Genomic DNA, 11,243 nt, shown 5'->3' with positions numbered 1-11,243 from the left:
TATCAAATCCCCTGTCTCTACAACTGGTGTCTGGGGATAGAGGTTCACCATCTCCTGTCCATGGAACCCAGAAGATGCTATGGGTACTGAGCAGAGGTTAGCAGAGCTCGGCCCTGCGGTCAGCACTTCAGCTTTGGGAATGGCAAGCTCCCGATTTTCCACTGCTGATTCATCAGCCAGGATTTCATCACTGTCAGCTGATATTTCCTCATAGTCCCAGGTAAAGGGAACCTCACCCTGCTGCTGAGCGGAGTCTAGCAGCTGTTTGTAGGCGATTTCCAGTTCCCATTCCTGAGCGGCCAGGAATTCCAAATCTTCCTGTAACCAGTGCACTTCCGGAACATTCAGTCTTCGCTCTCTGTGCTCCATTATTTCCTCCCAACGCCACTCCCGATCGCTCCCAAAGTTGGGATCCCTGGACATCCTCCAATACAACAATCCCAGGCCATCATAGTCAAAGCCTTCCGTGGGGCTGTCATCCGCTGACCACGGGCACTCTTGGACTACATACCACCGGAGGGCTCTGTAGCTCTCGTCCAACCGCATCTCTTCCCGGATCAGCCTGCTTAACTCTGCTGTCCACTCCTGCTTTGGTTGTTCCCCCAATAACAGCATCCGTACTTCATACTGTGACCAGTACCTTACATGGATGGAGGGGAGAGCTTTTCCCTGGTGTCGCTGCTCGCGGGCTAGCGCTTCTTTCCAGAGTTCGCAGCGGATCGAATCAGACCATCCAAGCAGGACCTCCTCTGATACTGGTCCTCTGCGCTGTATCTGCTTCTCTCGCAACCTCCTTCTGAATTCCTCTTCCATGGTTACTATTATCTGTACCTCTCCTCTTCTTTCATTTGGTGCTGCTTCTTTAGGCGTTGTTACCAATCGCCGTATTTCTGCAATTCTCAGCTCCTGTTGCCGCTCTCGTTCTCTCTGTTGTCGCTCTCGTTCTCTCTCATCCTGCCACTGGAGGTCTCTAATGGTATTCTGTATGGCGGTCTCTGATGGGTTCGCACCATATAATGCCAACCGCTGTTGAACTCGCTGCTGGAACAAGTCTTCAACTGACCGGGGTCCTGCATCACCATCCCTCTGATCCATCTCGGCTGGCGCAATGATCAGGGTGGCCTTGTTCTTCCCACCGGTCCCTCCACGGCTCTCAAGCAAGTCTTTTAGCATGGTTCTCCTCCAGGCTGCATAGCTGGTCATTCATGGTGGTGGTTTGGAGTTGTCCCAGTAACTGGAGAGCAAATCCCACCGCTGCCAACCAATGTGACGAGATCCTTTCTCGCCCAGGTCCTGCTCTCCCGACACTCCTCTGCTACCAGTGAGTCAGCTTGCAGATTGCAACGTCTGATGGTCCAGTCATCCAAGGTTCCGGGATCCGAATTACAGCTATGTGCCATTCGGACCCATTGAGAACAAACACCAGGCAGGCTGTATGTAAGTTCCAACAGGACTCTTTATTTTCAATTACACAGCACACTTTTATACAGAATTTGGAACATCCCACTCCCAACAACCGCTTTCCTATTGGTCAATTGTAAAGTATATGCAGTCTTCACTCAGGTCCCCCTTGACCATGCAAATGAGGACTTGAAATTGTCAACAGGGATTGGTCCAATAGCTTGGATAGAAAGACTTGTGTATTGAGACAGAAGCCCCAGGGGGTAATCAATATACACAATAACCCGGTCTACTTAATTACTACCTCTGAGAGGTTACATTGCTTTAGACAATAGAATGCTAATTCAATACAGCTGACAGGAGGCTTCTGACCTTTAGAACAATAAACACATACATCTAGATTCAATTAACCTTCAATCCATAGTTTTTAGCCAGACGGAGCGTCTCCGACACCCGCTCTTAACCTGCAGAACACAATAAAAGGTATTTCTCTAGCTGGTTCCACTTAGCATTTCAATAACCGATGTCCTTGCATTGAATGTCCCTCTCCTGTGTAACAGATGTCAAGTAGAAACATTTTAATATCTCAAGGTCCATGACAAGTACTGACTCTGTCCATTCAGAAAAAGAAGGGGCCAGTATATTACATGTTTACCAGCCCCTTCCCCCACTTTCCATCCTGATACTTTGTATCTGGTACGAAGGGGCCAGGAGAGCACTTAGGGGGCAGCAGATTCTAAATAGGAGGGGTGGTGGGGCAACATACAGTCAGGTCCATAAATATTGGGACATCGACATCTAATCTTTTTGGCTCTATACACTACCACAACGTATTTCAGTTTTGTCTTCAGGATTCAGGTCAGGTGATCGACTTGGCCATTGAATAACATTCCACTTCTTTCCCTTAAAAAACTCTTTGGTTGCTTTCGCAGTATGCTTCGGGTCATTGTGCATCTGCACTGTGAAGCGCCGTCCAATGAGTTCTGAAGCGTTTGGCTGAATATGGGCAGATAATAATATTGCCCGAAACACTTCAGAATTCATCCTGCTGCTTTTGTCAGCAGTCACATCATCAATAAATACAAGAGAACCAGTTCCATTGGCAGCCATACATGCCCACGACATGACACTACCACCACCATGCTTCACTGATGAGGTGCTATGCTTTGGATCATGAGCAGTTCCTTTCCTTCTCCATACTCTTCTCTTCCCATCACTCTGGTACAAGTTGATCTTGGTCTCATCTGTCCATAGGATGTTGTTCCAGAACTATGAAGGCTTTTTCAGAGGTTTGGCAAACTCTAATCTGGCCTTCCTGTTTTTGAGGCTCACCAAGGTTTGTGGTGATCCCTCTGTATTCACTCTGGTGAAGTCTTCTCTTGATTGTTGACTTTGACACACATACACCTACCTCCTGGAGAATGTTCTTGATCTGGCCAACTGTTGTGAAGGGTGTTTTCTTCACCAGGGAAAGAATTCTTCTTTCATCCACCACAGTTGTTTTCTGTGGTCTTCCGGGTCTTTTGGTGTTGCTGAGCTCACTGGTGCGTTCTTTCTTTTTAAGGATGTTCCAAACAGTTGATTTGGCCACACCTAATGTTTTTGCTATCTCTCTGATGGGTTTGTTTTGTTTTTTCAGCCTAATGATGGCTTGTTTCACTGATAGTGACAGCTCTTTGGATCTCATATTGATAGTTGACAGCAACAGATTCCAAATGCAAATAGCACACTTGAAATTAACTTTGGACCTTTTATCTGCTTTTTGTAAATGGGATAATGAGGGAATAACACACACCTGGCCATGGAACAGCTGAGCAGCCAATTGTCCCATTACTTTTGGCCCCTTAAAAAGTGGGAGGCACATATACAAACTATTGTAATTCCTACACCGTCCACCTGATTTGGACGTAAATACCCTCTAAATAAAGCTGAAAGTCTGCAGTTAAAGCACATCTTGTTTTTTTCATTTCAAATCCATTGTGGTGGTGTATAGAGCCAAAAAGACTGGAATTGTGTTGATGTCCTAATATTTATGGACCTGACTGTATAGAAGAACCGACCCCCCCATTTTCCTCCTGCAGCTAGTCACGATTGTGACCCCTGTAGGTATGCTTTTGAACCCTGTGGTGATTAAATACCACCAAAAAAAACTAAATAATAAATAAATTTCAGTGTTGCATGGCCACACAATTGCCTGTTAAAGTAGCACAGTGCTGAAGAGCAACAAATGCTCTGCTCATAAATGGGGTAGGGCCTTTCTGGTGGTCAAGAGGTAAATGGGCTTCCAATACACCAGAACAGACAAATAAACATACCTGAACCTTTTTTCCCCAGTACAGCGCACCTCAACACATGGTTGTGGGTTACTGTGCATTGTGGTGTGCGGCATTGCAAGTGCATTGGAGGGCTCATTCCAAATGAATGGCCCTTTCAAGCTCCATTGTGCTTAAAGGGTCACTAAAGGAAAAAACATTTTTTGCTGAAATTACTGTTTACAGGGTATAGAGACATAATAGTTAACTGATTCCTTTTAAAAATGATTACAAATAGATTAAAGCCAATCATATAATGTACCTGTAGTTTAGTTTTGTTTTTGCTGTTGTTTCCTGGTTCTCTGATGTACAGAGACAAAGAGTCAATGGAGGGCAGTGATGCTTTGTAAAACGAAACTGGATTGGTGCTGACACACTGGCTGCATTTACAGTAAATATCTCCTAAACAGTACACGTTTAGGACATAATTACACTACCTATAGGTAAGACTTATTATAGACTTACCTATAGATAAAACTTTTAAAGATGGAAGTTTACTTCCTCTTTAATGGTCATTGAGTATTTGAAACTTTCATCATCCACCAACAAGTCATAACAGCCGTACACTTTCCTATACAATGAAAGATACTTCACTACAGAACAATATTGGGGCATCGCCTCTTCTAAATCTCATTTGCTGTAACTCATTTATAACTCTACCACGACTGTCCAAAATACACTACAACTCTCTCATCTGCTCCTCTTCATCATTCTTAACCTGTGAAAGTAACTGGCCTGCCAGAGGTCCTGGTAGCCACACTTTTGGAAGAGAGGATGCATCCTCATTACTCAAATGGTATCTAAATACTAGAGTTTCAAATGTATTGGACAGACTCACTGTCGATTGCCGGAGTTTAAATTCACCAAGAATCTGGCATAAAGTAAGTCTACCCTGAATTTTGTGCTCTAGGTGCAACAGCTGACTGTACTTCGTTGTGGTCATTCCCCTCATTGTGAAAATATTAGCCAATTGACATTTCCTTTTGTGTTCATTGAGTGATAACATACATTGCTCTTTAATAAGAAGTTGGGAGTTTGGATGTGCTAATTTTCTCTCTAAAGACATAACCAACTCTTCCATCTCAGACAAAGTTATACACAGTCACTCCACAAGCTTGCTGTTCATATCGCAGTCCGCACCACACCTTTTAAGCTGTTCTTGTACCTCACAATTTCTTTTGGACAAATTGTAGCTCGCAATTCATTCATTTCAGTATTGGAGGCTGTTGCAACCTTTAGAAAGTTTTCACAAATTTTCTCTATGTCTTTTCTGAGACGCCTCCTTGCTCCCCCTTTCTTTAGATATACTGTATCTTTAATTCTGAACAATACAGCAATTTAATTTGCTCATTTCTCTTTTTTCACTTTCTTTGTTAGCTATTTACCCAATAATTTACTATTGTGTTGCTGACACTGAGACAATAGTACATTACACTGTCTACTAAGAGATTCCTCTGCACGTGAATGATAACTGGCAGCAGTGGCGGCTGTCTCATTAGGAGCGCAAGGCCACTGCTCCTTTAATCCATGCGCCCTGGCCCCAAATCTACAGGGCTCCGGATGCATGGATTTCAGTGTTTTTTTTTTAACCACATGATTAGAGCCTAAGGCTCCAATTGGCTTAAAAAAAGTGTGGGCTCAGGACGGACAGCACAGTAGCAAACTATTATTCACTATTGCCAGACTCCTGCTTCTCCTCCTGGCAAATCAAAAAGCGGGTCTTAAGACCCGATTGGCCGAGAGGAGAAGTGACTGTATTGGTCACCAAAGAGGAGACGCAGGGGAATCCATCGAGGATGAGACTCAGGGGAAAACGGCCGAAGCTGCCCATGACCTAGATAGGGTAAGTGTGGGGCAAGTGATGGGGGAGTGTTGGGTATTTTGCCAATCGACCTGGGCGACGGGCATGATTGACGGACCGACCAAACAGGGGGATAGGGGGTTTGACAGATGGTCCGAATGAGTGGGGGTGGTGGGTGGTTTGTATGTGCCCCCCCTAAATAGAGCATCGGCCTCCTCTGACTGGCAGAGACATATTCAATTGCTTTTATTTCTCACAACTGTTCACACAATTCAAATTACAAACAAACCAAAAACATATGTATAAACAAGTTCCATTTCACAACTATGCAATCCACACAATACACAAACTCTATTAATATTAATGTTTCTAAACTGACCAAAACTAATTTTTAGCTTTACAACTTTTCACACAATTCAGACTACAAAAAAAACAAAAACAAATAACTCTCCTAGCATTCATTATCTTTTGTTCAACACACAAGTGTCTGAAATCACACAAAACACTTACGCCCAACGCACGACTGCAAAAGACTACCAACCTCTAGCCTCCCCTCATAGCTGGTCCAATGCAGGGCTGCAAAAAAAAGACTACTGGCCTCCAACCTCCCCTCAAAGCCAGTCAAAGGCCCATCTGCAAAAAAAGACAACAGGCCTCCAACCTTCCCTCATAGCCAGTCCAACGCACGCTGGCAAAAAAAGACTACTGGCCGCCAAACTCCACTCATAGCCAGTCCAACCCATGCCTGCAAAAAAAAGACTACCAGCCTCTAGCCTCCCCATCTTAGCTGGTCCAATGCACAGCTGCAAAAAAAGACTACTGGCCTCCAGTCTTCCTTCATAGCCAGTCCAACAAACACACCTGCAAAAAAGACTACTGGCCTCCAACCTCCCCTCAAAGCCAGTCCAATGCATGCCTGCAAAAAAAGACTACTGGCCTCCAAACCTCCCCTCATAGCCAGTCCAACGCACATCTGCAAAAAAAGACAACTGGCCTACAAAATCCCCTCAAAGCCAGTCCAACACACGTCTGCAAAAAAAGACTAAGGCCTCCAACCTCTCCTCATAGCCAGTCCAATGCACGCCTGCAAAAAAGACATTGTGGCAATCTTGTTGGCAAATAGAGCTAGTGGTAGTGCTCTCTTGGAGATAGGTGCTAATGAGAATCTAAGTACAATCCATCCCTGCTATTGATTAACCAACTGAAAAGTCAGCTGGGTCCTCCATAGCCCCACCCAACAATTTTTCCAATCAATTTGTGATTGCCTTGTCTGTCCCTCTAAAAGTTGAATCCCCTACCACCAGTATCTGCCTATTATTTCCTGTAACCCTTCCCCCTTCTTCACTGGAGGAGATGTTCCCAAGGTCCCTGTCATTTTGGTGGCTTCTCATTGTGAGCCTCACATTCTGATGGAGTTTCATTGCGAGCGTCACATTCTGTTTGAGTCTTAATGAGAACTTTACCTACTGGTGGAGTGTCAATGTGAATTTCTTCCAACTTTTTGGTCATCTTCTCTCCAAGCAGAGCTACACCCTTCCCATTTAAGTGCAGTCTGTTCCTGCTATAGAGCCAGTAACTGAAAAGTCAGACAAGTTCTCCATGAAGCCAAACCCTCCTCCCTGCACCAGTTCTTCAGCCATTTGTAAAGGTTCCCTAAACTACTGCTGCCTTTCTGGTGTGGCTCGAGGTACAGACAGTATCTCTGAAAATACCTATATGTACAATGACAGCTGGGTCCTCCCCAGCTCAACCCAACAATTTGTCCAAGCAATCTATGATGTTCCAAATCCAAGTGCCTGGCAAACAACATACTGTTCTTCAATAATGGTCTTTGTGACAGATTGCCCTGTCTGTCCCTCTAATAGTTAAATCCCCTACCTCCTGTATCTGCCTAAACTTTCTTGTAACCCTACCCCCAGAGGTGATGGTCCCATGGTTCCCCTGGCATTTTGGTGATACCTCAATGTGAACATCACATTCTGGTGGATTCTCAATGTGAATGTGACATTCTGGTGAAGTCTCAATATGACTGTCACATTCTGTTGGAGTTTCAATGTGAACCTCACCTTCTGTTTGAGTCTCAATGTGAACATCACTTTTTTGTGGTGTCTCAAAATGAGCATCACATTCTGGTGGAGTCTTAATGTGAACATTACTTTTCTGTTGAGTCTTTATGTGAGGTTCGCATTCTAGTGGAGTCTCCTTGTGAAGTTTGCATTCTAGTGGAGTCTCCATGTGAAGGTCACACTCTGGTCAAGTCTCAATGTGAAGGTCACATTCTTGTGGAGTCTCAATGTGAAGGTCACATGCTTTTGGACTCTCCATGTGAACGTCACTTTTTAATGAAGCCTCAATTTGAACTTCTCATTCTTGAAGATCACATTCTGGTGGAATCCCAATGTGAAACACACATTCTGGTGGAGTCTCCATGTAAAGGTCCCATTCTGGTGGAGTCTCAGTGTGTAGGTCACATTCCTGGGGAGTCTCAATGTGAAAGTCATTTTTTGTGGAGTCTCAGTATGAAGATTGCTTTTTTTGTGGGGTCTTAATGTGAAGTTAACATTCTGGTGAAGTCTCCATGTAAATGTCACATTCTGATGCAGTCTTCATGTAAAGGTCACATTCTGGTGGAGTCCCACTGTGAAGGTCAATTTTTGGTGGAGCCTCAACGTGGATTTCACATTCTGGTGGAGTCTTAACGTGGATTTCACATTCTGGTGCGGTTTCAATTTGAACGTCACATGCTGGTGGAGTCTCAATGTGAACATCACATAGTGGAGGAGTTTCAAAGTGAGCGTCACATGCTGGTAGAATTTGAACATGAATGTCACATTCTGGTGGAGTTTCAATGTGAACTTCACATGGTAGTGGAGTCTTAATGTGAATATTATATTTTGGTGGACTCTCAATGTGTATGTTGAATTCTGTCTCGCTCACTGGGGCAGGTCTGCTGTGTGAACTGCATCTGCAGTAAATCTCACCTTCCCCTGCAATAAAAAAGAGAAATTGGATTTAGCACCTGCAGCTACATTTCATATATTTTTCTTTATACAACATCAATTTATAGAGAGAAAAACTGAAAACTCCTGTGCCAGGGACAAAAAATAAACTCAACATGACAGGAACTACTATTTTTGACCTTAGTATAAAATGCTGGTTGACTGGCAGTTATGCTGACCGACTAAAGTTGGGTAACTCAGGAAGCTGGTAACAAGCATTTTCAGAGGTGTATGATTTATCAGCCCTGAGATCAGATAGGAGATGGGTCAGCCACCCATGGATGCATGTGTGCGGTATGTGGGTGTTATGCATACTTGCCCACTGTCCCATATTTGCCCGGTCATGCTGTTTTGTATGTTGTCCCACCATGGCTCAATCCTGGCCTGTGTCCCGGCATCAGGGCCAGGGTGGGGGACAGCAGCAAATGGGACTCACATGTGATCCCTGATGATGTCAGACGTGCTGGCAAAACGCATTGGGTGTGGTCAAGCATGATACATCCCTTCCACCCATAGTAGAACGCAGGTAGAGAGCAAACGGCATCCCTGCTTCCACCCTTTTTTGTATTGTAATTTATATGCACTTGACTCAAGTGGATTTTTTTTTTGCGCTTTTTTAACTAAACAAACGTACTTCACCATGGAAGATTGTTTCTTCCTTATATTCCCATACTGACATCTGGAGATTTGGTGATTTCTGCTCCAACTTGTCCTGTCTGCTGAACCACTGAGACGAATATCGTAATCCTGTGTCATATTTGCTTTATATGACTCCTTTAATGGGGGGCATGTAAATCTGTTGAGTAGGCTGTGTGACCGGTGTTGGTGGAGGAAGATACTGTTGGATCAATGAAATCAGATGCACCATTGGAAATCATTTGATGGAAATTTGGACTTTGCACTTTTTATTAACATTATAATTTTTTTGGACACTGCACTTTAACATTTATTGTCACCCACTGGAGATATCTGGTGGTAACTCCTTGCATATTTACATAGAAGCACTTTTAAGTTCATTTTATGTGATTGTACTATTCAATCTTGCACTCAGGCTGGGGACACCTAGTGGTCGTTTCATGTTATCACACTTTTCATGCACTTTATGATGTTAATGCTTTTATGGTGCGCAGTTCATCACAATTTTCCTTTAATTTTGTTTGTTTTTTTAACCTCAAATGAGCAACTCCTAAAAATGAAATATAAATATTATATTACATATTTGCACAGGTAAGGAAATAGTACCAAGTTTACTCCCCCGTCTTTACGTATATCCTCTGTCTACCTTGTCCTCACCTTTTATGATCTGTATGTCCAATTTCAAGCTCTTATTTTTGACTCAAATACACCAAAGAAGAACTAATTGGAATGGGCAGTCTTATCTTCCTGGTACTGCATGCAGGTAGCCCCAGGGGTCAAGTGCTGGGGAAAAAAGTGTGGGAACTCCCACCCAAGATCCACTCCGCCACCAAAAAAAAAAAAAAAAGATACGCTCATATGCATAATTACTAAACCGCATGTTTTTTTTTTTTTTTTTTTCGATCCACTGTCCCTTAGTAATCCTTTATGTTACTGGACCGCTTCCTGTATATGGATTCATCGGGTAGTGTGCAGGTATTCCGTCACTTCCTCGATGCCGATATGTCTCCTGGGAGCTTTTGTCATTGTTCCCAGGAGACATTGCGGAGGTCTGCCACGAGTTATCGCAGGATTTAGCAAGAACTTGCTTAAAGCGGTGGTTCACCCTAATTTACAAGTTCTGCTTGTTAAAAATGTCTGCCATGGTACACAATGTGTTCGTTTATTTAATTTTTTTAATCGGCCTCCTTACCTTAAACGAGGCCCTTTTGTGAGCTGTCACTCACTATTCCCCGCGGGAGTGGGCGTGGTTTTCGAATATCCCCCATCAGCGCTCCCTCCTGGGAGCGTCTCCTGAGAATTCCAGGAGACGCGCTGTGTCGAAATCCCGCGATATCTCGCGGGTCACGTGACGTCTGGCGGGTCATGTGACTTCGCCAGCGTGTCAGGATTCGCCGCATCCCGGAAGAAGAACGAGCAGGGCTTCACAGTGCCCACAGTAAAGATGGTAACGTCCATCTTAGGATTTTATAAAAGATCGTTTTATCGCGATTACCACTGCAGCGGGCTGAAAGACTGGGACAGATGAGCTTTTACCTACACAAGGTAAGAGCGCCAGAAAACTTAAAAAAAAAAAAAAATTAAACCCGCGGAACCCCCGCTTTAAAGACATTAGAGACATTGCGGCATCGAGGAAGTGACGGAATACCCGCACACTACCCGATGAATCCATATACAGGAAGCGGCCAGTAACATAAAGGATTACTAAGGTTCGCCTGCCCCTGACAGTGACTGGAGCTGGGAAGGATTGGCTCAGGCGGCTTGGCTGCTCTAGTCCTGCAAAGGGAACTGAGTTCCTGCTGTGAAAAAAGTGCAGGAACTCCGTTCCCACGCATTCCCGCAGGACTTGAGCCCTGGGTAGCACATTGAAGTAGGATGCAGTAGTGGCTGCACCAACACAGCAGCGTGTCCTAATGTTACAGGGGGGAGGGGGGGGGCAGTGAGTGCCCTGTATTGACTTATGGGCCACTGTAGCTAATCCCTCGGACAGCTGGTTGGAGACTTCCGCACTTTGCTGAGACACGACTGACAGAAACTTCTATGCACAAAACGGACATTCTGACAACCTTCAGTGTTACCATCGGGGAAACAAAG

Source organism: Rana temporaria, chromosome 7 (assembly GCF_905171775.1).
Source record: "Rana temporaria chromosome 7, aRanTem1.1, whole genome shotgun sequence".
NCBI classification, from domain to species: Eukaryota; Metazoa; Chordata; class Amphibia; order Anura; family Ranidae; genus Rana; species Rana temporaria.
This window is presented reverse-complemented; position numbering follows the sequence as displayed.